At 37.2% G+C, this 26,166-nt stretch overlaps 1 protein-coding gene across 5 annotated transcripts in view; it reads left to right on the top strand.

Moving 5' to 3' along the window:
- The window catches only part of CDIN1 (CDAN1 interacting nuclease 1), a 217,677-nt gene that overhangs the window by 1,266 nt on the left and 190,245 nt on the right, over positions 1-26,166 (top strand). The window lies entirely within an intron of this gene.

Genomic DNA, 26,166 nt, shown 5'->3' with positions numbered 1-26,166 from the left:
TCAGTTTTCCTAATCTGTAAAATGAAGGGATCTCTTTTTAATATTATCCAGATTTAATTTAAACCTTTATAGTCTAAGATTTTTATCAGACTTGCTAACAAGGAACAAAATTGACAAATTGGAATTTAATTTTCTGTCATTAACTCTTTGCCAACTCTGCCAATGAACAGTGAAGGGTGAAGGCTGGTCAGCTAAGGGGTTAGGTAGATTTTTCTGGGCAATTTTAAGATACAGCATACATTTAGATAATTCTGCTCTTGTTACGTACTTATATTAGCACTGTATTTTCCCTTCTCTTTCTTTTCCTTTCCCTCTTCTCTTTCTCTCTCCCTCATTTTTTTTCTTTCATTCTTTTCCATAGCAAATACCTTGTCCTCTCCGTTAGAGGTAACCTCCTTTTACTGTTATTAAGGACTTATGAAGTACACGTAAGAAAGACTCCATTCGTTTGGGGCACCATGCTGTCTTGCTTATTCTCGTATGCCCTTTTTTCTCTTATTCATAATATGGCCAAATATTTTTTGCTTCTCCCAAATACCATTCAGGGTATAACTAACTCTTCTTTTACCAGAAACTTTATTGACAGAGCCTGCACTACCAGTCTGCAGAAGGAATTAAAGAGCTATTTAGCAGCATCGGTAGGAATTCCATAAAGAGTGTGATTTGGGAGTTGGCCTTACAGTTTGCATCATAGCACTGTTTTACTTTAGATGTTTCTTGCAATGGACTTGAACAACCTTTAGATTTGATAGTTCATTTTGCCAGAGAATTGGTGAAGTAAGGACCTCAGAGATAATTTCTGGTGGCTCAAAGAGGTTAAGTGACTTGTCAAAAAGCCTAGAGTTATTGAATGGCTAAACAGTGTTTAGAATACAGGTTTCATGACTTTCAGTTCAGAGTTCTATACTAAGCTGCCTTAATTAGTTTTAATATTAATAATAATAACAGCAGCAATTATTTTTTGTGTGATGTTCACCTAGATTGAATTCTAAAAATAAAGTACTGAAATGCCTTTAAAAGTTGCTAAAATTTTTTATTTTCCTGATTTTGAAAGTAGTACATGCTCAGTAAAGAAAATAAAAATTATTCATAATCCTATAGCTCTGAAAATTTCTGTTAACATATTTTAAAAATATTTCTAGCCTTTTTTTTTCAGTGTGGTACTTTCTCTGCTAATGTAGTTTACAGATCTTGCTTTTCTCACTTAACATATAGTGAGCATTACTCACCTTTAAAAATTCCTTATAATTTGTTTCAAATACTAATAATATCACATTCTAGATGTACCATCCAGTTCCATATTGCTGGACATCAAGAGTTTTGTTTTTCTAATTTTCTATTTCTGTACATATCTTATGCCAAGTTTGCTTATTTTCTTACTTTAGAATCTTAGAAATTGGGAATGACCATATCAGCAGGTTTCAAACTTTTTGGTCTCCAGATCTCCTTACACTCTAAAAAAGTATTGAGGACCCCAGAAAACTTTTGTTTATATGGGTTATGTCTGTTGACGTTTATTAAAATATAAATTAAAACAGAAATTTTAAAAATTGCTTATTTATTTAAAAATAACAATAATAAACCTATTAAATTTAACCAATTTTAAAGGTTAATAACCATCATTTCAAAAAGCTAGTGAGAAAAATGGCCTTGTTTTACACTTTTGCAAAATCTCTTTAATATCTGCCTTAATAGAAGGAAGACATATCTGCTTCTGCAATCAACATGTTGTGATATGCTGTTTTGATTAAAGAACATGAAGAAATTATGGCCTCAGACAAATATGTAGTTGGAAAAGGGAAGAGTAATTTAATAGACTTTTCAGATAACTGTGGATATTTTTGTTACTACGTAGTACCCAACAAGTAGTATTTTCTTAAAAGTTAATTGCAATGTGGAATGTGAAACCGTATTATAGAACTTTTTGGCCAGTCTTGAACTTTGAGTGGATCTTTTACCCATATATGATTTTTATCATCATGCATTGTTCATTTGCAAAATGTTGGTTGTGAGTTATGCAAGTCTTCTAAATGTTGTCACCTTTTATTATACAGCATCAAAAAAATCACATTTGTTAGTATCCCCACTGATCTCATCAGAGAAGTCTGTAAGATGTGAAGCTGTCACATTTACGGTGATGGATACAGAGTTTTCCAATATTTGATTTTCCCTTGAAAGCTCAAATTTTTCCATTGGCAACAAATACTATCAGTTGTTTCCATTGAAGTGACAGGCTCATGTTGTTTATTTTTGAGAAAATGTCTGCCAGATATCCAAATCTGAATAATCATACTTTGTTCATCATTCATCCAAGTAAAAATGGTGTTTCATGGAAAAGGCATCTAGTTCAGCTCTCAAACAATCATACAAGTGCTTTCCCTTGAGACAGTCATAATACTTCGATATGCAGTAGACGTGCTTTGCATTTACTTCTTATTTTGTTATACAGAATGTTAGAAGAATGTGTATCAGGGGTTGAGATTTAATAAAATTAATAGGTGAATCTTAAGATATTCTTATGTGAAACTGGCTTTCTTTCTTCCTGCAAGTGTGTGACTCCTAGGACAGTTGTGCCAGGTCTTGATTTGTGCTCAGGAGCTGGCAGTTTTGCCCACTGTTGTTTTTGCACCATCAGTGCAAATGTCACACAGAGGAAAAGGCAAATCATGTCTTACTGTTTCTATAAAAATAGCTTTGACCTTGTAGACTTCTGAGAGAGTCTCAGGGACTCCAAGGGTCCATTGGCCACACTTTAATAACAACTAGCTATTTCAAACCAAAGGATATTTCTGTTTTGAAGGATTTTGAAGTGTATTGACAAATTACTATCAAAAAGATTGTATTAATCCAATTACCAACAGCACATGGCAGTATTTGTTTCTGCAACTTTTGTCAGTGTTGAAGAGAGTCATCATTTAGTCTTTAATATGATGGATCAAGAATGACATCTCATAATTTACATTTTTTGACTATAATGCATTGTATATTTTCCACATTGTTTATTAACCATTTAATTTTCTTCCTCTTGAATTACTTGCCTGGTGTCCTTTGCCTAATTTTCTATCAGAGTGTTTGCTCTTACTGTTTATTGATTTGTTATTGTTTATTGGTCTGCATATCTTAAGGATGTTGATGCTTTACATGTCATATTTTTGTTGCAGACATTTTCCCAGTTGTGCTTTTAAATGTTGTTTTTTTTATATTCTTAACTTTAAGCTTATGCTTTTTTTGTCCTTTCATGTCCTAAGATATGAAAAATAAATCTTCCCCCTAAATTTTCTCCTAGGTGCTTTATGGCTTTCTTTCTTATTTTTAATTCCATAATCTTTCTAGCTGCAGTTTATTTTAGTATATGCTCAAAGGTGAATATATAGCTTCATTTTTCTGAAGCTTAACTTTTATTTTATACTGTGGTTTCTACTTACTAGCCTTGTTTCTCCATGGCCTATTTGTTTTCACTGAAATTACAAATTTTTGTTTTTCCATGTCACTACATTGAACTTGGGCCATCACCTTAACCACTCTGGTCTCACAATCCTCCCACTTAAAATGAAGGAGTAGAATTTTGTGATGTCTAATATTTTACAACTCCTAAACTCACCCTTATTCTATTCTATTCTATTCTATTTTGCAGTTTTACATTAAATGGACCCTTTGACCCCCAAAACGTAGGAATACTGTATCTAAGTACTTGCTGAGGCTATAGTCATTGATTTGCATCTCCCAACTTATTCCTGGACTTCCTTATTCAAGTAGAAGCCCCCAGCCCATTCAGCTGCTACTTATCAGGTCATATTTTACACTGTATTTTCCTGCCCAAACACTACATATATATCTGATTATATATCATTCTTTATCTATATATATAAATATTAAAGATGTATAAATATATATATATCTTATTTTGAAATTTTCAACTTACAGAAAAGTTGCAGAAATGTTAACCATATATCCTTCACTCAGGTTCCCCTAATGTTAACATCTTACATAACCAACATAAAATTGTCAAAACCAGGAAATTGATTTTAATGCAATATAGCCAAATAATTTACAGACCTGTTTTGAACTTTGCTAGTTTTTTTTTTGTTGTTGTTATTGTTCTGTTTTGTTTGTTTGTTTTTTGACTGTCTCTTTTCTATTTCAGGATCACACATTAGATTAGTTGTCATGTCTTCTTTTTGGTCTCCTCCAGGCTATGACTATTCCTTAATATTTTTTTGTCTTTTATGAACTTGACATTTTTGAAGGGTACTGGTCAGTTATTTTGTTGAATGTCCCTAAGTTTGTGCTTAATGTTTTCTCATGATCAGAGGAGGGTAAACATTTTTGGCATAAATACCCCAGAAGTGATGTTGTGCCTTTCTCAGGGCATCATATCAAGGGGGATCTGACTTTGTATGTCTTATTACTGCTGAGGTTAACGTCATTCACTTGGTTAAGGGGTGGTGTCTGCCAAGTTTCTCCACTGTAAAGTTCGCTTTCCAATAATTGCCTTGTGGGGATATCCTTTGAGACTCTGCAAATATCCAGTTTCTCACCTCACGCTTTTTCACTCTGATTTTAGCATCCATCAATGGTTCTTGAATGAAATAGTTACTGTGGGGATTGCCTATCAGTGATTTTCTTTTTTTTTATTTTCTTTTTTTAATAAATTTATTTATTTACTTTTTGCTGCATTGGGTCTTTGTTGCTGCGTGCAGGCTTTTCTCTAGTTGTGGCGAGCGGGGGCTACTCTTTGTTGTGGTGCGCGGGCTTCTCATTGCAGTGGCTTCTCTTGTTGCGGAGCCTGGACCCTAGGCATGAGAGCTTCAGTAGTTGTGGCTTGAGGGCTCTAGAGCACAGGCTCAGTAGTTGTGGCTCACGGGCTTAGTTGCTCCGCAGCATGTGGGATCCTCCCGGACCAGGGCTCGAACCCGTGTCCACTGGCAGGCGGATTCTTAACCACTGCGCCACCAGGGAAGCCCTTATCAGTGATTTTCTATTACTCTCACTGGAGTACCCTGTCAACTAGTATCATCCTCTACCACCATTTTATGTGAAACAATCCATCCTACAGTCAGCCCATGATTTTCACTGGTCCTTGCAGTTTATTCACCTCTTACAGCATTTGGTCTGTAATAACTCACCCTGTGCTCACTATGTTTGTGACACTATTTGGATAATTTTTAGAAAACAGAAAGGATAATGTAGTAATTAATTTTGAATAACTTGTAGTCTGAGGAAAGAGTTTAAGACACATCTAATAGCTATAAATTATTAGAATCATAGAATGTTAGAAACCGCAGGATTTGTGGTACAGTTAGTTCACATATGGTTAGTCAAAACGGATTCTTAGAGGAGATATAACTTTGTTGGAAATTCTTTTGTTGGTAAATAAGCCTTTGGCACAATTTAATTTTTCCAAGTTCCTTTGCTGTGCATTAGTTATTTGGTTGCTATCTATGCCTATATTAATGAGTCATAAGTCAAACTCTTGATAACATAAATCTCTAAGCAAATAAGTGTCTTTACCTTGTTCCTGTATTTTTTTTCTCTTAGGAATCCTTGCATAGGTTTTTCTAATGGTGACTTCCACATTTCTAAGCTTTTTTTTTTTTTTTTTTTTTGTCTTGGATGCAACATTTACAATATAGGCAACCATTCACTATTATGAGGCTGTTCCTAGAGAAATCTCAAAAGAAGTAGTTAAAAACTCGTTTGGGGCTTCCTTGGTGGCGCAGTGGTTGAGAGTCCGCCTGCTGATGCAGGGGACACGGGTTCGTGCCCCGGTCCGGGAAGATCCCACATGCCGTGGGGCGGCTGGGCCCCTGAGCCATGGCCGCTGAGCCTGCGCGTCCAGAGCTTGTTGCTCCGCAACGGGAGAGGCCATAGCAGTGAGAGGCCTGCGTACCACAAAAAAAAAAAAAAAAAAACTCGTTTGGCTGGCCTCCCTGTGCTTAAACTGATATACACTCGGCTCATTTTCTTGAGGTCTTCACCTGACTCTGAGAACTGGAGTTAAGGCTGGCTCTGCTGTGTATTTGCCAGTATTGAACTTAGTAGTTCTTGGCAGTGGACCTAGGGCTCTAGTCTGGTTAGGAGTGGAGTAGTGAAGGGACCTGCTTGGGACAAGCACAACAATTTTCCTTAGCTTTTGCATTTAAGGTGGCCTAGCTTCATTTGGTGCTACCATTGGTTACAGTTGTCCTTTTTTGAAACCCCCCCCACCCCCCTCCAGATCCATTTTAACCTGTCCCCATTTCCCATAGGAAATCTTGTATTTCATTGTTTCTGCTTCCTTAACCATTTGTTCTTGGGAAATGACTTGGCTCTGCCTCTTTTTATCTGAGTCATAGTTGCCTCATCTGTAAAAGGAGGGATGAAGCTCCACAGCTAGTAAGTAGGAGAAACAGGATTCAAACCCAGGCAGAGTCTGACTCCAGATTCTTCCTCTTGCTCTGTTGCCCCTTGCTCTTCAGTTCCTTAAAGCTGTTGTGAGGATTAAGTGAAATAAGACATGTAAAACACTTAGTACGGTGTAGAGGTCCTGGTAAGTATTTAATAGATGGTAAATACAATTACTGTTATTATTAGAATTTAGTAAATGGCCTACAGTAAAAGAAATGTCTGAGTAGTAACCTTTGAAACATAGAAGACACAAATTTGCTTTGATATGGTTCAGTTGATTTGGTCAGTTTGCTTTGATATGGATCAGCTGTAAACACACAGATTTTGATCATTAGTTGAATATGGCCCAGATATCAGAAACTTGCCTTAAATCTTTCATAGCAATATATAATGCCATTAAAAAAAAAAACCCAGGGCTTCCCTGGTGGCGCAGTGGTTGAGAGTCCGCCTGCCGATGCAGGAGACGCGGGTTCGTGTCCCAGTCTGGGAAGGTCCCACATGCCGCAGAGCAGCTGGGCCCGTGAGCCATGGCCGCTGAGCCTGCGAGTCTGGAGCCTGTGCTCTGCAACGGGAGGGGCCACAACAGTGAGAGGCCCCTGTACCACAAAAAAAAAAAAAAAAAAAAAAAAAAAAACCAGACTTTTAAACCTAGAGTCACTGATTTTTTAGAATAATAGTAGCACATTGCCTGTATAATTAATACTGTAGGGCATGGTTTACTAAAATTGGAAGATTATTTCTGTTGAATTGAAGGTTGGTACTCAGCTGCTAGTCAATTTTCTATACTAATGTTATGGTGGACCTGAGTTCCAGAATCATGAGTGAGAATAGCTCATAAAGGGAGAAAAAGTCAGCCTATTATTGAACTGGAAATTCTTTTGGTATTTTTGCCAAAGAAATATAATTAATTTATATGCCCTTCAAAAATAATACTCATATACTTAGGAAATACACCTAGGAGTACTTCTGTATTGATCATTAGTGCAAATTGGAAAAGAAATTGGTCTAAAAATTGACCTAAGAATATGATTATTTCATATATTTCCTTTAGTCATCTTTTAAAATATGCTTTTTTACTCTGTGAGATTTCAGGCTTTTATTTTGTTGCTGCATTGTAGCCTAGCTTTAAAGACTCTCCTGGAAGGTTATTTTGTTAAGTATATGGCATCTTCACTTTCTGAAAGAAGTGCTTAGCTTTTATCACATGTTTGTGCCCCTTGGCATTTGCATAGTTGTAAAAGTGAGATGAGCTTGAATTCCTGCAAAGGAATATTTGACGAAAACCTCAGATAGTGTTATCCTGAGAAGAACATATACGCTGACAATATTTCTTATTAGTTTGAGGGGGAGACTTTTATGTTATTAGATTATTGACTTCATTTTTAAGTCTATATTCAGGCATCAAACTTTAGTCTACTAAGTAATAACCCATCCCGGAATGTTTGCTGGTACAATAAAGAGGAATTATATATTTCCCTAGGAGAAAAATGTTCAATAGATGTATAGGGTGATAATATTTTATAATTTGACTTTCAACAAATGTTGACTGAATTTACCATTATGTTTTTATTACACATTTTGTGCAACTTTGTCATATAGGTTCAATTGTCCTTAAAAAAAAGCAATCAAGCAATATAAAAGTCCTTTTTCAGAGTAGGTATGAAAAGTGACCTTAAAAGTCATATACTGGAATGAAAATCATATGGGAGATGGGTAAAGAATAAACTTTCCTTCCTTTTATTTTCAGTTGTCTTTTTCTTGGTGGGAAGTGTCTTCAAGTGTTTGTTTTAGACATTCTGCTTTCAAATTGCTTCTGTGGTGAGCTGGTATATGGTGAACACCGGAAATGTGCTTGGTTACAACTTCTTACTGAATGACAAGTCTCCATTTCTTAGGGGAGCAAACAGACAGCTGGATCCAGGATGATTCAGTCCATAGGTTTGATACCAGCATGGAGCAGTCTGTGCATGATGGATTAATAATGGTACCTGGCTGGTCATGAATCCAGCCCTTTCCTGGCCACTTTGGGGAACTAACACATGCCTCTACTTTTCTTTCTTCTCTCCATCCCTACCTTTCAGGAGGCATCTTGATAACGTATTTAAAAGTTAATAATTCTTCCTTATACACCAAAGCTTCCTTCTTGCCAAAGAACAGTGATACAGTTGACAATGTCAGCTTTTTCACGTGCCTTCTGTTGACTGAGAGGTGATCTTTTCTGTCCCTTCAAGGCAGCAAATACGTTTTTTTGTTTTCATTTTTTAGCCTAGTGTGGTGTTCCAACTGTGACCTGATAAAACCCGCAGTCTCATTGAGGAAACCGAGAGCTCTGCAATTTTCCATCCAAAGTAAAATGTTAAAATATCTCAGGGCTTATTTCTTTTATGTGTTTTAAATATTGAGATTCAGCTGCTAAAAATGTTTGAAACCTGTTAAACTTAGAGAAATAACTTCAACACTATGGGAATAAATATTTTGAAACAAAGTAATTCAAGTAGAGGAAAAAGTAAGGTGGATTCATGTCTCTTGATACTGTTGTTCAGTAAAATACATAAGCACTGGGTCTTTCCTTGACTGAATGCTGACTCACGTGAATTGGAGCAATTCTGTGTGAAGCTCAGGCTTTTTCTGAGGTGTCCTGGGAGCAGTAGTCATATACTAGACTGAGACTTAAAATAGATGATGCATTTTCACCCTCTCTAACAAAACTCACATATTTATTTTTAATCTTTTGGTTATTGTTAGACCTGTCCTTTGCTTTAGGCCCTAGAAAGGATGAGATATAAACTCTGATCTTGTATTTATCCTGTTTTAGGAAATAAGAGGCATAGCAGACCCTTGATATTTACAAGGGTTATCGCTTATGGCTGTTGAAAATCCTCAAATAGGCAGCTAGCACTATATAGGATGGCAAAGGTCTACAAAGTTTGATGTGCTTTTTAACCAAAGTTAAACTCATTTCTCAGCTAATTGACTTGCTGCTCCCCACATCAGCCTAGGGGTATGGAAGATCTAGATTTACCCTCAGCAAGCTTATGAATTAGCGTTTGTCATGGATATTTGTGATCACTCTCAAATAGTCAGAACTGGGTATGTTTCATCCAAGAATGCTGTGGGTACCCAACTTCAACTTTAGGATGAATAGAAATGAAGGGTGAAACTACCTCATGGTTTGTCACTAATGCCTATACCACACCTTAGCCCCCTAAGATTCCATAACTTGTGAGATGGTGTCTAAGACTTGTGGGGGAATAAGGCGCTTTGTAGGTGGCCTCCTTTGTAGATGGGACGTGGGAAAGCAAAACATCATTTAAATGCATCTTACTACAATCACACATGAAATTAGACTGGCAATTTATTTTTTTCGATTTTTTGTTTCTGTCTACAACTCTTCCAAGCTGATATCTTTTGCTTAAGGTATATTACACTGCTATTTGTTTTTGCTGATAATACTGGTAGGGAAAGCTAATAAAACTTGAAATTAACTCACGCTTCAAGCCCCATTTAGCTAAAATAGTAAATGGACTGGGGATATAAGAGACTCTTGGTTGTATAGTGTTAAAAACCCCACAGACCCCTACAGCCTAGATGTAACAAATAGCTCACAAACATCATTTGTTAACTGACAAAGTTAACATTATCTAAATTCTAATTTCCTGAGGCCAGCTAAAATATATATTAAGGTAAAAATACATTTAACCTCCAGTTCATAACATTTAAAATTTTTATTTGCACTTTGGTGGGCGTGTTTGGAGCTGTTCATATGCTGATCACAGAAGCTTCTCCAGAGGGACCTGCATACCTCTCTCATGATTTCAGATTCAGTGACTTGGAGAGTGTTGGACTGAGATAGCAACTAGAGATCATCTAGTCAAATGGTTAGTGTTAGAGGGGCATACACTGAGGGAGGATTTGACCAAAGTTACACATTTGAAGGCAAAACTCTCCCTTAATGCTCTTTAATGAAAGATCACCGAATGCCCTAGGAGTCTAGGGGCCAGGTTGGATCAGCAAGGAGTGAAGGAATGGAGCTGGCCAGGTTGGGATCACGACAAAGTGAAGGGACAGTTGTGTGCATGGGCAGGGCAGCTGCAACCTTATGCCAGCCATCTGTTGCCATGCTGGAATGTGGGCCCAGGGCTGCCAGGTCTTCTATTCTCTAGAAAGCAGCTCTAGATCTGATGTTTTCAGAAAAAAAAATCCTGAATTTTAAATGTTGTCAATTTGTTTGAATTTTGAAAAACAGTGTGTGGGCCAACATTTTCCTGGCCAAACAGAACAAGTCTGTGGGCTGAATTTGGCCTACAGCCCATGGGAGCTGGAGCTGGCTCTTTCCAGCTTGTGAGAGCTGATCGGAAGCATCTTTTCCCCACTCTACACACTGTGACCTCACATCGGTGGCTAAAAATCAGCCACAGTGGGAGTGTTTACACCACAGAAATTGGCCCATGCTACAAACCTCGGCTCCCCTGTCCCTCCCCACTGCCACCAAAGGCATTTCTTAAGCCCCTGAGCCATTGTATACCATCAGCATAGCTTTTTTCCTAGAAAGGGCTCATAACACATACATCTGTACCTCATTTATTCTTAGAAATTAAAATATTTTTGTGAGTTGGGTTTTCTTCCTGCCCACCCCGGCATTTTTTTTTTTTTTTTTTGTCCAGAGAGAAGATACATATCTTTCCCCCCACTATGGTTATTGTGAGAACTAGAATTCCATTCAGTACCTAGTATATTGTCAGTGTTATGAAACATATCATAATGGACATTTGATTGAACTGACCTGAGGAAAATGCTGCTTAGTTAAAAAAACAAAAGCTATATACATGTCTCATTTAGGAAAATTAATCCCTTTCATAGTAGATTCATTGGCTTAATTTAGTGATTATTCACTCTTTAGGAATTTAGAAATGCTCCAGTGGTATACCTGAGGGTTTATCATGTCAGAAATTATTTTAAGAGAAACTTCAAGCTTAGTTGTTACAACTTCCCTTGGCAGTTACTCCAATATAAAAAAGAAAATAAAGTATCTCTGCAATTGTAATGAAAAAAGATTGGGAGATAGCCAATTGATTATAATTGTCACATGTTCAGATGTGAGTATTTCTTTTCTATGTCCAAAGTATCAGTAATAAAATAATATGGCAACATACAACTAAAACAGAGGTGGACAATAAAATTAACAATATTAGCCAAGCATATGTGAATTTTAGAATGTCAAGTGGAATTCTCTGTGGGGATGGGCCCACACTGGTGGGCTGGCCAAGTGGTATTGAGTTTGGCAGAGTTGCCATGGCTTGTGATTGACCTTGGGTGGTTTATTTAGCTCTCTCTGCTTATGGTTAATTATTGTATAAATCGATAGGAAACAAAACCCTATTACTGTGAACTCCAGGAGGTCATTCAGTTTTTTGTTGTTGAGGCAGTTTTTTATATTGGTTTAAAGAACTTGGTTCTGGGAATAGACATATGAATTCCAGCTTCATGACTTACTTGCCAGGTGACCTCTTGGTGCCTCAGTGTCCTTGTTTATAAAATGGGATTGTTATGAACTTGACATAAGATAGTACATAGAAAATGATTAGCGTAGTTCCTGATACTGTGTCAAATTAATTTTGCTGCTGCTGTTATTGTTACCATTGTTGATTTAAGGATGCTTGTTGCGATGGTATCTATGCTTATAATAGACTCAGTGTTAGAACTGAAAAGATTTTACCTAAACGAACCTCTTTATTTTCTAGGTTTCTAAAGTGTTTTTCTTTAACCCCCTGGGTAATAGGAAAACTGCTTTTAGCAAATTATGGTGAAAATATAGTCTTTAGATGACACTGGCAACCACGATGTGCTTTTATGTTGATGACAAATGGGCATATCAAGGTTTAGATTGATTCCCCCCACTCCCCACCCCCAGCATAGAAAATGGTTATGTAACATGATCTCTGCCTAAGACAGAATAAGTGGGAATGTTAAAACCTGAGAATTTTAAAGTATGTTCTTGTCTAATTACTTTTCTCAAATGCAACTCCCCCCCACCCCGCATATTCTGGAAGCTCTTTTATATTCTTGCCTCACCTTAATAACAAGGTGGTTATGAATTTATGAAAGATATTTGGGTGAATACCAGTTTTGGAGTGAGGGTTCTGCACCAGGAAGTAGTTTGAGTCCAGTAGTTATATAAGTTCAAGTCAGTCTTCCAGGGCATGGAGAGTTTGTTGGATACCACAGATCATCACACGAACGTGAACATTGATTTTAGTGTTTAATATAAAGATTAATAAATTTGGGGTCTTCCCTGGTGGTCCAGTGGTTAAGAATCCACCTGCCAATGCAGGGGACACAGGTTCGATCCCTGGTCCGGGAACATCCCACGTGCCGAGGAGCAACTAAGCCCGTGTGCCACAACTACTGAAGCCCACGCGCCTAGAGCCCGTGCTTTGCAACAAGAGAAGCCACCGCAAGGAGAAGCCTGCGCACTGCAATGAAGAGTAGCCACTGCTCGCCCCAACTAGAGAAAGCCCGCAGGCAGCTATGAAGATCTGGTGAAGCCAAAAATAAAAATAAATAAATAAAAAAAATTTTTTTAAAGTTAATAAATTTAAAGAACTAGTGTTTTTAAACAATCTTAAAATCTATTCATGGTGCTAATACTGATTATGAAAAAGACCTTATGGTAAGCACAAAGAAATTGCAGAAACTTTTTAAAAGAAAATAGATTTATTGTCCCTTAAGGCTTTGCTTATTTTTAATTACAGTGTATTCTAGAATGCTGCCTGCAGAGAATTTGCTTAATTTATCTTATTTGTGCAGTTCTGCTGATCATATAGTTGCAATAATAATGAGTTGGGCAATATAGTAATTTTTGCCCTTCCTTTTCTCTTTTATTATAGAGCATATCTTCCTCTAAGTTCTAGGTCGGAGAGGCTTTCAGATTTAGACCTACTTCACTTAAGCGGCTTAGGCCAAATTGGAATAAAAGTATGAAAACTGGTTAGAGATCTTCATGCTTTTAAAAAAATTATACTTAAAAACTTTGAGCAACACTCTGTAAAATAGTTGCCTGTAGCCAAAGATTATGGAAGTAAAAGTCATAACTATACTATAGATTGTATTTTGAGGACCGTTATTTGCCGTATAACTCTTGTGAACTGTAAAAACAAGATTCAGTTAGTTTTCATGTTAGAGGTGTGTAAGGAGACTAGGTTTGGCACATTTTCATGAAAAATATTTTATTCGTGTGATAGCTTTTTGAACAATTGTATTCTGCACTGTATTACACTGACACAATAAATTGCTGAATATACTGTCTGCTGAATATGACTTTACCATGAAAAATTTGATACATGGAGAAAGAAAGGTTGGAATATATCAACCTTTTCTGACAAGGGGCTTTGAATTTTGACCTAATACAGGTGACCTTTGTGCACAATAAAAGTGAGCTTAATCTTGAGGTCAAGGTTGAGGTGAATGGCAGGGCAACGTGGCAGAACTTATGCTGATTGTAGGTACTTCAGAGCCTATGTAGCTATTGGCTAAATGGGAGTCTGGCAGTTTTTTGTTTTTTGTTTTTAATTTTTAGCATTTCCAGGAGCTTATTTATAGCAAGTTGTTTAGCTTTTTAATGCCGTTCCATTTCCTCAAAGCTCAGCTATCTGTTTAGCTGTGGTAAGTTTGCCTGTTTTTATAAAGTTTACTGTTTCTGAGTGAAAGGCATGAGTGTGCTATTATTTTCTGTTCTGTAGATAAGCCTTAGCTAAAAATAAAAATGTTCTTATGGCTTATAGAAAAGACAACTGACATATATAACCTTGGAACTGAAAATACATCTTCTTTTAAGAGGGTTTATTTCTTTGACAAGTTGAACTTTTGTCATCTAACTTTGGAACTGTCAGAAGAATTTTTAAGTACTTTGTACCTTTATCTAGATTATAATTAAGAGAACTCTCATGAATTATTGTCTTAAAAGGTTTAGATGATTTAGAGACAGGTTATTCCCTTGAAAGTTTCTTTGAAATGCATCTGCTAATGCATTTACGTTATAATATGATATAAACTATTTTTAAGGTTTTGCCTGCTGTGCATAGAAGGAAAAAATGTTTTAAAACATAAATTTTACTAGTGAGTAGCTCAACGGTTTTGTCCTAGATGAAACTGCACGTTAGCAAACATCAGGAAAAAACCTGCCAGCGTTATATTGTCTGAATACTTAATGATTATTCTACCCAAATAATTGGTTGAAACAACAATCAGTCAGGGGAGAGTGTCAGAGACTCTAATGGAAAGAACTTCTACTCTTTTAATCGAGCCTGCAAAATATATTCCCCAGGACTGATCAGCTCTGGAGCACTGAGGTTTGGTGATTGGAATGGCAGGAAACCATGCTTTCAGGACATAACGAATTGATGAGGCCATCCATCATTTGTTAGCATACGCTGAAACATGGGCTATGTGTGCAGAGGCCTGTGATTTAGTAAATACTTGGGAGATGAATAGAGCTTACACACGAGGGAAGATATTGCTGTCCTTCAGCAGCCTGAGACCCAGGCGCCTGCTGAGAAGGCCATCTGATGGCACATCATCAGTAACTGGCCTGTCACAGTCAGCGGTGCCCACGGACCATCGCCAGTATATTAAATGCATTTTTAATATCTGCTTCAGTAGATTTAATGAAGAAAATTTAGTTTCCATATTCCAAGCACTGCTTCTTCAAGTGTTCTAAGGCATGGACTCTTGTCTACACAAGAAAGGGAGAAGACCATACTGGCAGTTAGGAGAGTTGATTGGAAAGGACACTCAAACAAAATAGTGTGCAAATGAAAAATGCTTTTAGCAGTGTTGGCATCTTGTTGATGTTAAAAGAAGCTCTTTTTTTTTTTTTTTTTTAAGAGGTTTTAGATAAGTTCCTTGGACCCTAATTCCTTCCTTCCCTCCCAAGCCCTTTCACTAGGAGGGTTGAACCTGCTGCTAAGACATGTAAGCCTACTGATCTGAAAGGAATATTAAGGGAATATTATGGCTTGACATATTTTGAAGAGAGACTCGATTTTAAATGAGTTTGTGTTTTGAGATACTGTTTGATTCTTAGGATTTTTGCATGAAGATATAAAGTAGGATTTTTCTTAGCTAGTTGGCTTCCACATTTTTGTTGAACTTGTTAATCAAGTTAGTATATTTTTGTCTGGGATCGTGCTCAAAATGAATGTGAAAAAAATTGGTTGGCAACAACTTGATTAAAAAGTGCTCTTGTACTTTCTTAGACTATAAGGCTTCTTTAAAAATTGTGATTTAAAAATGTTCAGTTTTTCTGTCCTGGCAAAGTGCATAGATTTCTTCTTTTTAATGAGTTTCAGTGTTGACATTATTTACTACAAAACAGCAAGACAACCAATTAGATATTGTTGCAAGCATGCACTGTAAAGGTTTCCCCTCTTGTTTCAAAAAAAAAAAAAATCCAGAATATGCTCTCATGTTCACAGAAGAAGAAGCTACAGAATGGGACCTATAAATCTGATTCCTGCATGTGTCAAATAGTAACGTATTAAATGCATATTATTATAAAAATTTAAGACATGTCTTAAACATAGTTACATTTTTATAACACGTGGCAATATTAAATAATACATTTCCTTGTTAGCATCTGTTTGCTGTCGTTGTTGGCAAGACCTATGATTTATTGCTTAACTTAATGACCAAGACCATTTTGGACCTGATATATGCCCCTAAGCTTATTACATCACTAAATAAAATAAAATGTATGCACTTGTGACAGTTATTTTTATAATTGTTTATCCCTTTAAGTGCCCTATTCAGTGATTCACTGAAAGGTTCATAATGGTTGGCTTGTAACCAGAAAATAATCTCAGAAAGGTAAAATGTATTTCTTGTTTAGAAATAAAATGCCAGACTGATGGTGATGATAGGGGTCCCAGCAAGAGTTTGCAACACTCAAACTCATTCTTTTCTTCAATGCTCTCAATTAACTGTTGTTGAATATTTTTGAGGCACAACCCCCCCAGAAACCCCAGCGTTTAAGGCTGTCTGTTAATACTGGTGCTCATCTTTGCATGACCCCTTCAATATGGGTAAAGTGATTTTGCTATGACATGAAGCTGCAAGGGTTAAATTGTTCTTTACAAGGATTTTTCAGGTGCCATTATCATTATGTATTAAACTGAGCAAGATTATTTTCCTATTTTTAGTTCTTTTCTTTGGGGAGATTGGAACTTTACTGTTTTTATATTGAACTCTGTTTGACTCCATAGTCTTTATCTTTCCTTTCTGAGGGTGCAGTATGATAGACACTTCAGTATTTTTACTGTAACCTGTTATTCATCTAAAGTCACTCTGCTGCCTAACGTGCAGTACAATATAATATGGCTTCATGATTTTCTTGCTCCACCTGAGGTATCTCATTGACTGTCAGCTTTCCTGTCATATGATGGTGAAGCAAAGTTTTTGAGAAGCTTAAGCCTTGCTTCTGTACTGCAGTGTCTGCACCTTGAAACATATGGAGTCTCTTTGGGTACGTGAGAGTGATACCTGTGGGAAGGTTATTATTTTGTAGGTATCTTGGGACAATTATCACTCATAAATGGAAACGAAATTTAGTTCCTAAGAAAGATCTTTTCCTTATCTTATCTTCATCTCACTTTTATTACATCATTTTAAACAAAATAGTTCATTGGAAATTGAAAGTTGTTTTTTTCCCCCTTAGTATTCTTTCCCAAGGCAGTTGATCTGATAAAGTTTTTAATGGTTCTCTCAAAAGTGATGAGGCCAACAAACTTTCGTGTTTTTCTTGAAAAGTTATATTGACCTTTTCGACTTTGGGCTCTCATCTCCCACTTCTGACCTTTTATCACCCTTTTCATCTCATCTTCCTTGTCTGGGAGACCTGCCTCCAGATAAAACATTTTAAAGGAAAATTGATGAAAAGGAGTCTTAAGTGCCATCGTCTAATTCTTTCTTTGTCTATCCCTCCCCCCCACTTCTTTTTGGTCACTTGAATATTTGAATATTGGTTAAGATTTTTCTTTGACCACTGTAGTTACTTTTACTTGTTTTTCTTTGACCATTGGAACGTATATATTCCTGTCTTTCACTTTCTATTTCACTGATTGTGAATCCCTTAAGGATAGGAGCCCTGTGTTTTGCTATGATTTTATCTTCCAATTCCTCCCATTGGTGCCTAGCATGGTATCGTGGTCCTTTATGCACTTAGTGAATTCTTGTGAACTTCCTAGTGCAGACCAGTGCTTATTTTTATGATCCCTTTGAGAAGAAAAGTTAGAAGTGTGTTTCTTCTTTTTTGGCCAGTATTCTATCTAGCACCATACAAAGAACTTGCTCTTCTTTCTACAATTGTTTCTTAAGCCCGCACTTTCCGGGTCAGGGTGTTCAAGTCCTATTTAAAAATATTAAAATATTCAGTAAGCAGCTAAGTGCTTAGCCCAGTGTACTACTTAACACTAAATGAAAGTAAAATATATCAGACATGAAGCCATTTGTTATATTTTAGTAGATGAAGCAATGGCTGTGTAAACACCTTAACCTTGTAATTTTGTGAGTTCCACTTTATCATGTAGCTGTAAGGGAAATCAAAATAAATCACGGGAGATGAATAAATACTTTCTAGTGCTTTCTCTGTGCTTTCACAAGTGATGCTTGATCCATGAAATTTTAGTAAGTGTACTAAATAAAACAATATGATATGTGCACTGTGTCAGGTCTGATCAATTATTTGGTATAGGACATCTATACAATATATATTGAGCTGCTACGTGAACAGTTTAATGACTATAAATTATGTTCATCTGACTTGCCATTTTTACATTTTGTTGAAACTTGCATTATTTGTATTGTAGATATATATATATATGTATATATGAATGTGTATATATTTTGGTGGGGGGCAGGGATAAGAAGAAGGCATAAGAAAGGCGCAGGTCATCTCTGCGATGTTCTGACAGTGATCTGGGGCTCCTCAGCTGTGGAGTGTACATAACACAGATGTTGGGGAGTCATCTGTCAGCCATGCCTCTCCTATGGAGTTAAAGTTCTAGAGGGAAAAGAATTTGACACAGTGCTGTCACTGTTACATTTTCACAATAGAAGAGCATGCAAATATTGAACCTCCTGCTTAGCAGTAGTGCCCTGTCTAATGTCTGTGCTGGTTAGAATAAAAAATCATGGGTGCATCTCGGGCTCAGAGATCTGACAAAGGTCATGCTATGTTGGGCATTTGAATTGGAAATTGTCTGGACTTAGATTTTATAAAGCTCCCACTGTTGTGTGTGGGGAGAATTTCAGCAGGGTTTTGTCCCTGGAGAGGCCTCTTAGGCCCTTTTCTGTCCTATGAATGAATTTAGATGTGAGGGTTACTCCTGCCTTAAAACTGTTAAGTTCATTTTGCATACATCCCCAGAGAGAAAAACTGGCAGATGCTTTTGTCTTGGAAGTGTTTAAAAGAAAACTGCAGAGCAGGAACAAGAGAGAAAAGGGGCCCTGTGTGGAGTCCCAGAACATTTTGGAAATGGCCAATATGCAGTTTTCATCAGTATGAAGGCGGGGTGCAATATGGTGCCTGTAGCTCACGAGGGAATATGAATGTTGATTAAGCATACTCCCAGGCTTTGAAATTCTGAAAGCAGTGTCAGAATAATGGATGTTGAGCAAATGTCAAGCATTTGTTAATTTCTCTGTTATTTGGAGTTTATCTACCATGATCAATCAAATAAACTAGTGCTTCTCTCTTGTGGCATGTGTCATTGATATGGTGATTAGGTGGCCAGAGAGACCTTCTGCTTTTTTTCCAGGTAACGGATTATAAATGAGTAGACAGAGCTTTTCAGTTGAAGATTTGTTTATGGCTTGGTTTAGTAGAAATTTGGATATTAACTGAGTACTCTGGTGGTGGTATAAAAACCCATGGCCACTTGCCAAAGATATTAACTGTGGTGCCATTTATACCAAAAGAACTATTACTGGTGTTATGATTTCCATCTAAATATTGTTTCCACTAGTTTCTAAAGCTTTGATATAAACCTGGGTAAAATTCAACCCTGGAAGAATTCTGACCTATTAACATTTATAGATAGAGTTTTTGATCTATTTTTATTTTTTGCTTTTTTTTTTTTTTCAATTTCAATTGTTAATTCTAACTCAGTTACTGACTTTTATTCTTGAGAGACAGCCAGTAGATATGCTTCATGTGGTTCAAAGTACTTTCTTTCTATTATTTTTAGGAAGCAATGCTACAGTGTTTTGATGCCCCAAACATAAATGGTCAGAAGGTCCTTTTCAGCATTTACTCAACTGCAAAGTATTGTGGAATACTAATATTCCATGGTGTGAGGAGTAGTTTCCCTTTTAGCATATGAATGACCTTACCAGCTGGGGTTTCATCAGGGGTTGACACTAGGTACCATGTTTAAAAGTCCTACCCCTGAGGACAACATAACTTCGAATGAAAGGGGGTCTTTGTGTGAAACTGTGGTAGCTGGAATCAAGACAGACCTGTAATTGGAGATTTCACCTTTTTCTTTTTTTATTCCCCATTTTCTTTTCATAACTTAGCCATGAAGCTCACATGATTCAGGTGGAGACGAGTACAATTCTTACCCACCTGGACCATGTGAAATAGGTGCCTTTATGATTTTTGACATGATCTTTCTGCAAAACTGGATCTCCTGAACTGATCTGCCCCCTGTTTTTAAACCTCAGTGAACTTTCTCTTTGGGGGATTTACAACTGGGCAGCTATAGGGTATTCACCCCAGGAACTGCCCGTGTGGTTTCTGGAGGGCTTTTTTTTTTTTTTCAACCTGCCATAATATCTCACATAGTATGGCATTTTCCAAAGCAGAAAGTCTTCAACTTTTTCTTCAGGTTAAGATGCTTTATCCTAACCATCTCCATGAGGCTTTTGGTTTTGGCTTTCTCTGGGGCTGGAACTCCTAACCGTCTGAATAAAATCCTCACGTCCTGCCTGGTACATGACGCCAATGAGCTCTACCAACTGCAGAACTTCCAGCATCATAAAAATAGACAGCACTGCTGACTGGCTTTTCTAGACTTCCCTTTGAAAGCTCATCATGACCATGCCCTGCCCACAGCATCACCGAATCATTCACTTATGTCATACACCAAAACACTCAGCCTGTTAGTGATACGCAGCTCTCAAATCTATTTTCTGTTCATGGTGATAAAGCTCTTGTTCCAAGTTTAGATTAGAAAGACATGAAAAATCTTGTTACACTGTTGAAAATTATAGTGTAATAACAAGAGAGAAGGAGTATGAATTTCACATACTGTTAATTCTTTTTTTTTTTTTTGCGGTACGTGGGCCTCTCACTGCTGTGGCCTCTCCCATTGTGGAGCACAGGCTCCGGACACGCAGGCTCAGCAGCCATGGCTCACGGGCCCAGCCGCTCTGCGGCATGTGGGATCTTCCCAGACCGGGGCACGAACCCATGTCCCCTGCATCGGCAGGCGGATTCTCAACCACTGCGCCACCAGGGAAGCCCTGTTAATTCTTTTTAAATTGTTTTTGGCCACCCTGCGTGGCTTGAGGAATCTTAGTTTCCTGACCAGGGATTGAACTCGCAACCTGGGCAGTGAAAGCATAGAGTCCTAGCCACTGGACCACCAGGGAATTCTCCATACTGTTAATTCTTTTTTTTTTTTTTAATAAATTTATTTATTTATTTATTTATGGCTGCATGGGGTCTTCTCATTGCGATGCCCTCTCTTGTTGTGGAGCACGGGCTCTAGGCACGCGGGCTTCAGTAGCTGTGGCTCGAAGGCTCTAGAGCGCAGGCTCAGTAGTTGTGGCGCACGGGCTTAGCTGCTCCGCGGCATGTGGGATCCTCCCAAACCAGGGCTCGAACCCATGTCTCCTGCATTGGCAGGAGGATTCTTAACCACTGCGCCACCAGGGAAGCCCCATACTGTTAATTCTTAACAGTGTGTACCCATGAATGCTTCCCAGCACCCCAGTGGAAGGCGCTGGTGGTTTTGGTGGGTGATGTCCCCCAGTACTGGCCAAACTATTAGTCCCTCCATCTTGTATTTTACCCAACTCTTCAGCGTCTACAGATAACTGAACTTTCCTTCCTCATAAACAACAACTACAAAATAATGACTCATTTAAAAAAAAAAAGTACTAGGATAAATATTGTTTCCCACTGGACACACATTCTAATGATAGCCAAGATGCTTTTGGGACTCTTTGTTAACAAGTATTTTTAGAGCACATAGCACAGTCTTTTAAAGATCTCCAGTGGTGACAAACTCTGGTGCTTTGAGAATGAATCTGGTTTTTGGAGATAGGCAAACGTCATTAGGCTTGATCAGTAATGCGGCTAATGCTACCAGGTGACCATAAAGTCTGGAGACATCATTATTTTGCCATGTACTGCAATTCAGTAACAGTTATTTATTATACATTTGTCTGTGTTTCCAGACTTGGTGACCACCCTGTATTTTGATAAGATGTAAGATGTGACTATGAGGTTGACTTTCCTGTATAACTTGTAAAGTGGTTCTAAAGTGATTCCTACAGATAAGTTCTGTCTTGAGTAAAGGCAGCAACATTGGCGGCAAATATACAAACCCTACTCCTTCTCCAGGATGATTACTTTGGAGATAAATAAATGAGTCCTTGCCTTCTCACTGAAAAATTTCATTTTGTTACTTTATCCCCATGCTGGGTAAGTATGTAGACTCTCTTTCCTTAACTATTAGCCATTTTTTATGCCCCCCCTTTTCTCTGTGTTCCTCTAAGTAACTACTCAGTGGCTAAAGACACTTAGGGTTTCCTCCTCATCCTTTCCATTACCCACTTCTCTGTTGGTGGTTAATAACTGATGAAATTGCTGAAACGCAGACTTCTTAAGATAGGAGGAAAAGTGAAGCCTCAGATAACGTGTTAATCAGCCAGTCCTTGAATACCATAGAGGTCGCTCAATATGGGATTTTTAGTTAATGAAAAAAAAATTTTGGGGGGGTATAGTTGCTTTATAATGTTGTGTTAAAAATTTTTTTTAAGAAAGGAGCACTATAGTAGAATTATTGTTTAGGCCTGTAGTTGGGATAGACTGAAATAGGATGAAATTCTTCCTTTATTTTTATTTGCTTTCTTTGGTATGTACTTTCTATTTGGTGAAGAATTGCATTTAATTCAGCATAACAATACAAGATCTTTTTCTCCTGTTACATCATTGAAACTCATGCTTTATCTCAGAATAGATTAAAGAGGTCAAATTCTTCATTCTCTTTGGAAGGGAATTACACCCACTGTAAAGTTGGAAGGATCACTATAAAAGGCTAAATAAAGTAGGGAAACAGAGCTCTGAAAAAAAGTTATTGTCAGTTTCTTTTGCACAGTTTTGTGGTGGGAAGAAACATGTTAAACATCATTTTAAAGGCTGCATTTCTGAGACATCAGTAGATCCCTTACTTGGTTCGGTGAGAATTGATTGAACATTTCTCGGTCATGTTTAAATTATAGAGATAGGATTTTAAGTAGCTAAGTGTAGTTAAGCATTATTTGATGCTCAGTAATTACGTATCTGGTTTTAAAGCTGTTTCAGCAGAATACTATTACAAGTTTCTGTGGCAGACAGTTGTTACAACCTTGAGAATATTTAGGATTCAAACAGCTAGTTAGGATGCGATCGAAACTTAGGCAGTATGCAGCTTGCCTTGTGCATCAGTGATCGGTCCCACCCTGAAGAGGGTGGTTACACACAGCTATGTGCACTTGACACATGCAAATGCTAAATACAGTAGCAGCATGAGGTCTCTGTCATTAACAGTAATTTATGTAATGAAAGCCACCTGGCTGTTTTTTATAATTAATTGCTTGTAAATAATAAATTTAAATATAATTTATAGTTTTCTAAATTTGATTACTATATAGACCCAACAGCAAACCTAGAAGAATTGGCAATTTCATCATTTAGTTCAATGACTTTTAAAAGGAGGTATATCAGTAGTTAAAAGTGATACACACACACACACACACACATACCCGTGTCTCCTTTTAGGAAATATTTTCACTAGGAAATATATCTATTTGTTGTAAAGTAAATATCAGGTGAAAATATTTTTGGAAGGTAATGGTAAAAATGTAATCTAGTCCTGCTAGCTTTGAGTTGGAATGCTAATTTGGAAATAGTCTCACTATTTGGAAATAGTCTCACCTTTTATATTATTTCAGTCAGCCTTTGAAAAGTATTTGTGCCCATAATTGAATACACATAGAAGAAAGTGTACCTACCTAACAATAATGTAGTAAAACTCTTTTTAAAAAAGTTTTTTTCCCTATTTTGTAAAATTCCAATCATGTTTTGAAAATAATTTATATATGGGGGAAAAGTAAGTATATGTGATATGTTACATACTATGATGATAATAAGAGACTTTGCTTAAACGACGTATTAAGCACAATATCATTCACTTAAGAAGGCTTAACAGTATTTTTTTGTTTATGTGGCCACATATATCGGCTACCAAAGAATCATTTCTTGTAATGTAGTGGAAAATGCTAGTGATTGACATGGCTTAAAGAGAAAGGGGGCTTTAGAGCCCTATCCTCTGTACTTCTGTTCCATTAAAAAGGAAAGAAAAGAAGGGAGGAAAGACAAACTTAGTTTATGGCTTTAAGACTTGCCTCAACCACTTTTTAATAACAGTTATATCAACTTTTTGCACACTTTATGAATCTGTTTTTTAAGTTAATATCTCTTTTCCTAAATAGATTTGCACTAAAAGCTATATCCTTTAAATATCTATATTGTTATTTTGTACTATAGCGGTAAAATTACTATCATTGACGATTTATGAAATGTGAGAACAATTTCGTAAAGCACTGGTAAATTACAGGAGAATTTGCAGCTTTGAGCTACAAACTTAATAAAATAGAAGCATTTTCCTCCATATGTGACCAGCAGCATTTTTCCTTAACCATGATTTAGTGTCATATATATATATATATATATATATATATATATATATATATAACTCTATTTTATTTAGTTGGGCTTTTAAAACATTTTTTTGAAATTCTCTTTGTTCTCTGTAGAAACTCAACTAGATCGTAAAAAACCTAATTCTGTTAAATAGCAAAATTGCATTGTGACTGCTTACAAGATTGAGAGTCAGGTCAATATGGTGCTGGTGCTAGCTGGGATTGTCTATAAAGAATAAAGATCATGGCTTCACGGCTTCTGCTTGTGGTCAGGCTGTGACCACCACCCATCACCTCAACAGCAGACATCAGGCTTGTTCATCGCTTGGTTTCCGAGGTCTGATAATCCCTCAAGAATTTAGAATGTTGTTGACCGTCTCCATTTACATCACTGAAGAAAGAAGCTTTGCAACAGGTGCAGCTGTATACTAATTGTAGGGTGTGCTTAATCTGTCAGAAGGGAGAGTGACTCCAAATTTGGTATCTTAAACAGTGGAGTGACCTTTCAGAGTCCCAGGATGAGAATTGCCAACAATTGCAACAAGCTAATTATACCCACAAGGAGTTGTGAAGTGCTTTTAAGTTTTCCTGTACACCTAGAAGTTCAGTGAACGGCTTGAAGTCATTAACATATGACAGATGCACTCCCTTTTCAAGGGCTCCTATGATAAGTTTTGATTGTAGAAGTGGGAATTTGACTCATAGCTTATCACTTGCTTCGTTAGCTTGCTTGAGGACAAGGACTTTTTTTTTTCTTTGACATGAGCGTTATCTTACCCATGTTCCAGAATTCCACCCACCTCCTTGTCTCTGATGATAGTAAGTCAGCAGATAACCTTGATGCTGGATTTTCCAAAGCATATTGTGCATTATGCAGTCTTACATATATTTTATACATATATATATATATATAGAGAGAGAGAGAGAGAGAGAATATTGATATGCTTCACACATCATATATTTTATATAGTATAATTGTACCTTATTTGAGTATGGGTATTTCAGAGGTTTTGATTACATTACTTTAGAAATACTGGCTTTATGTGATTTCTTTTCTTTTTTTTTTTTTTTCTGTGGTACACGGGCCTCCCACTGCCGTGGCCCCTCCCGTTGCGGAGCACAGGCTCTGGACGCGGAGGCCCAGCGGCCATGGCTCACGGGCCCAGCCACTCCGCGGCATGTGGGATCCTCCCGGACAGGGTCACGAACCCGCATCCCCTGCATTGGCAGGTGGACTCCCAACCACCGCGCCACCAGGGAAGCCCTCTGATTTCTTTTCTTTTTAATGGAATAGATATGAATACTATAAAGAAGACAGAGAGTCTGACTTCTGCTTTTTGAGGTTGGTGAGAATAGGGAGAAGTTTGTTTTATGCTGGTCAGCTCTGTACACATGGAGGAAAGCATGTTTGCCAAAGAGTGAGCAGATGCTAGAGGTCTCCTGCATGAGGGGATGTGGACATGGAGCACTCAGGAGCCCCATTGTGTAAACCCTGTGACTTTAGTACTTAAATGAAATTTCTTTTTAGTATCTGGTTGGAAAATCATCCAAAATAAGCCATACAGGATTAAGGTTAAAAAGCTTCTGAGTAAAACCAGTCTGGGGTAATTTAATTCCCTCTCACAGTATCTCTATGTCTACCGGCTTATGATGCTTGTTTCAATTCCTTAGGAAACCATATACCTAAACTTTATTTTAAAATATTTTCTGTTAAATTAAAATCTGTTTACAGAAGTCATTATTCCTTTAACCTCTAAGGATTATTTGCAGATTTTATATTGCCAATAGGCATAATCATATTTAGCTGTGTTC

Source organism: Mesoplodon bidens (genome assembly GCF_964165515.1).
Source record: "Mesoplodon bidens genome assembly, chromosome: 3".
Classification (NCBI taxonomy): Eukaryota; Metazoa; Chordata; class Mammalia; order Artiodactyla; family Ziphiidae; genus Mesoplodon; species Mesoplodon bidens.
The sequence above is the reverse complement of the archived record's forward strand: the minus strand, read 5'-3'. Positions and strand labels throughout refer to the sequence as shown.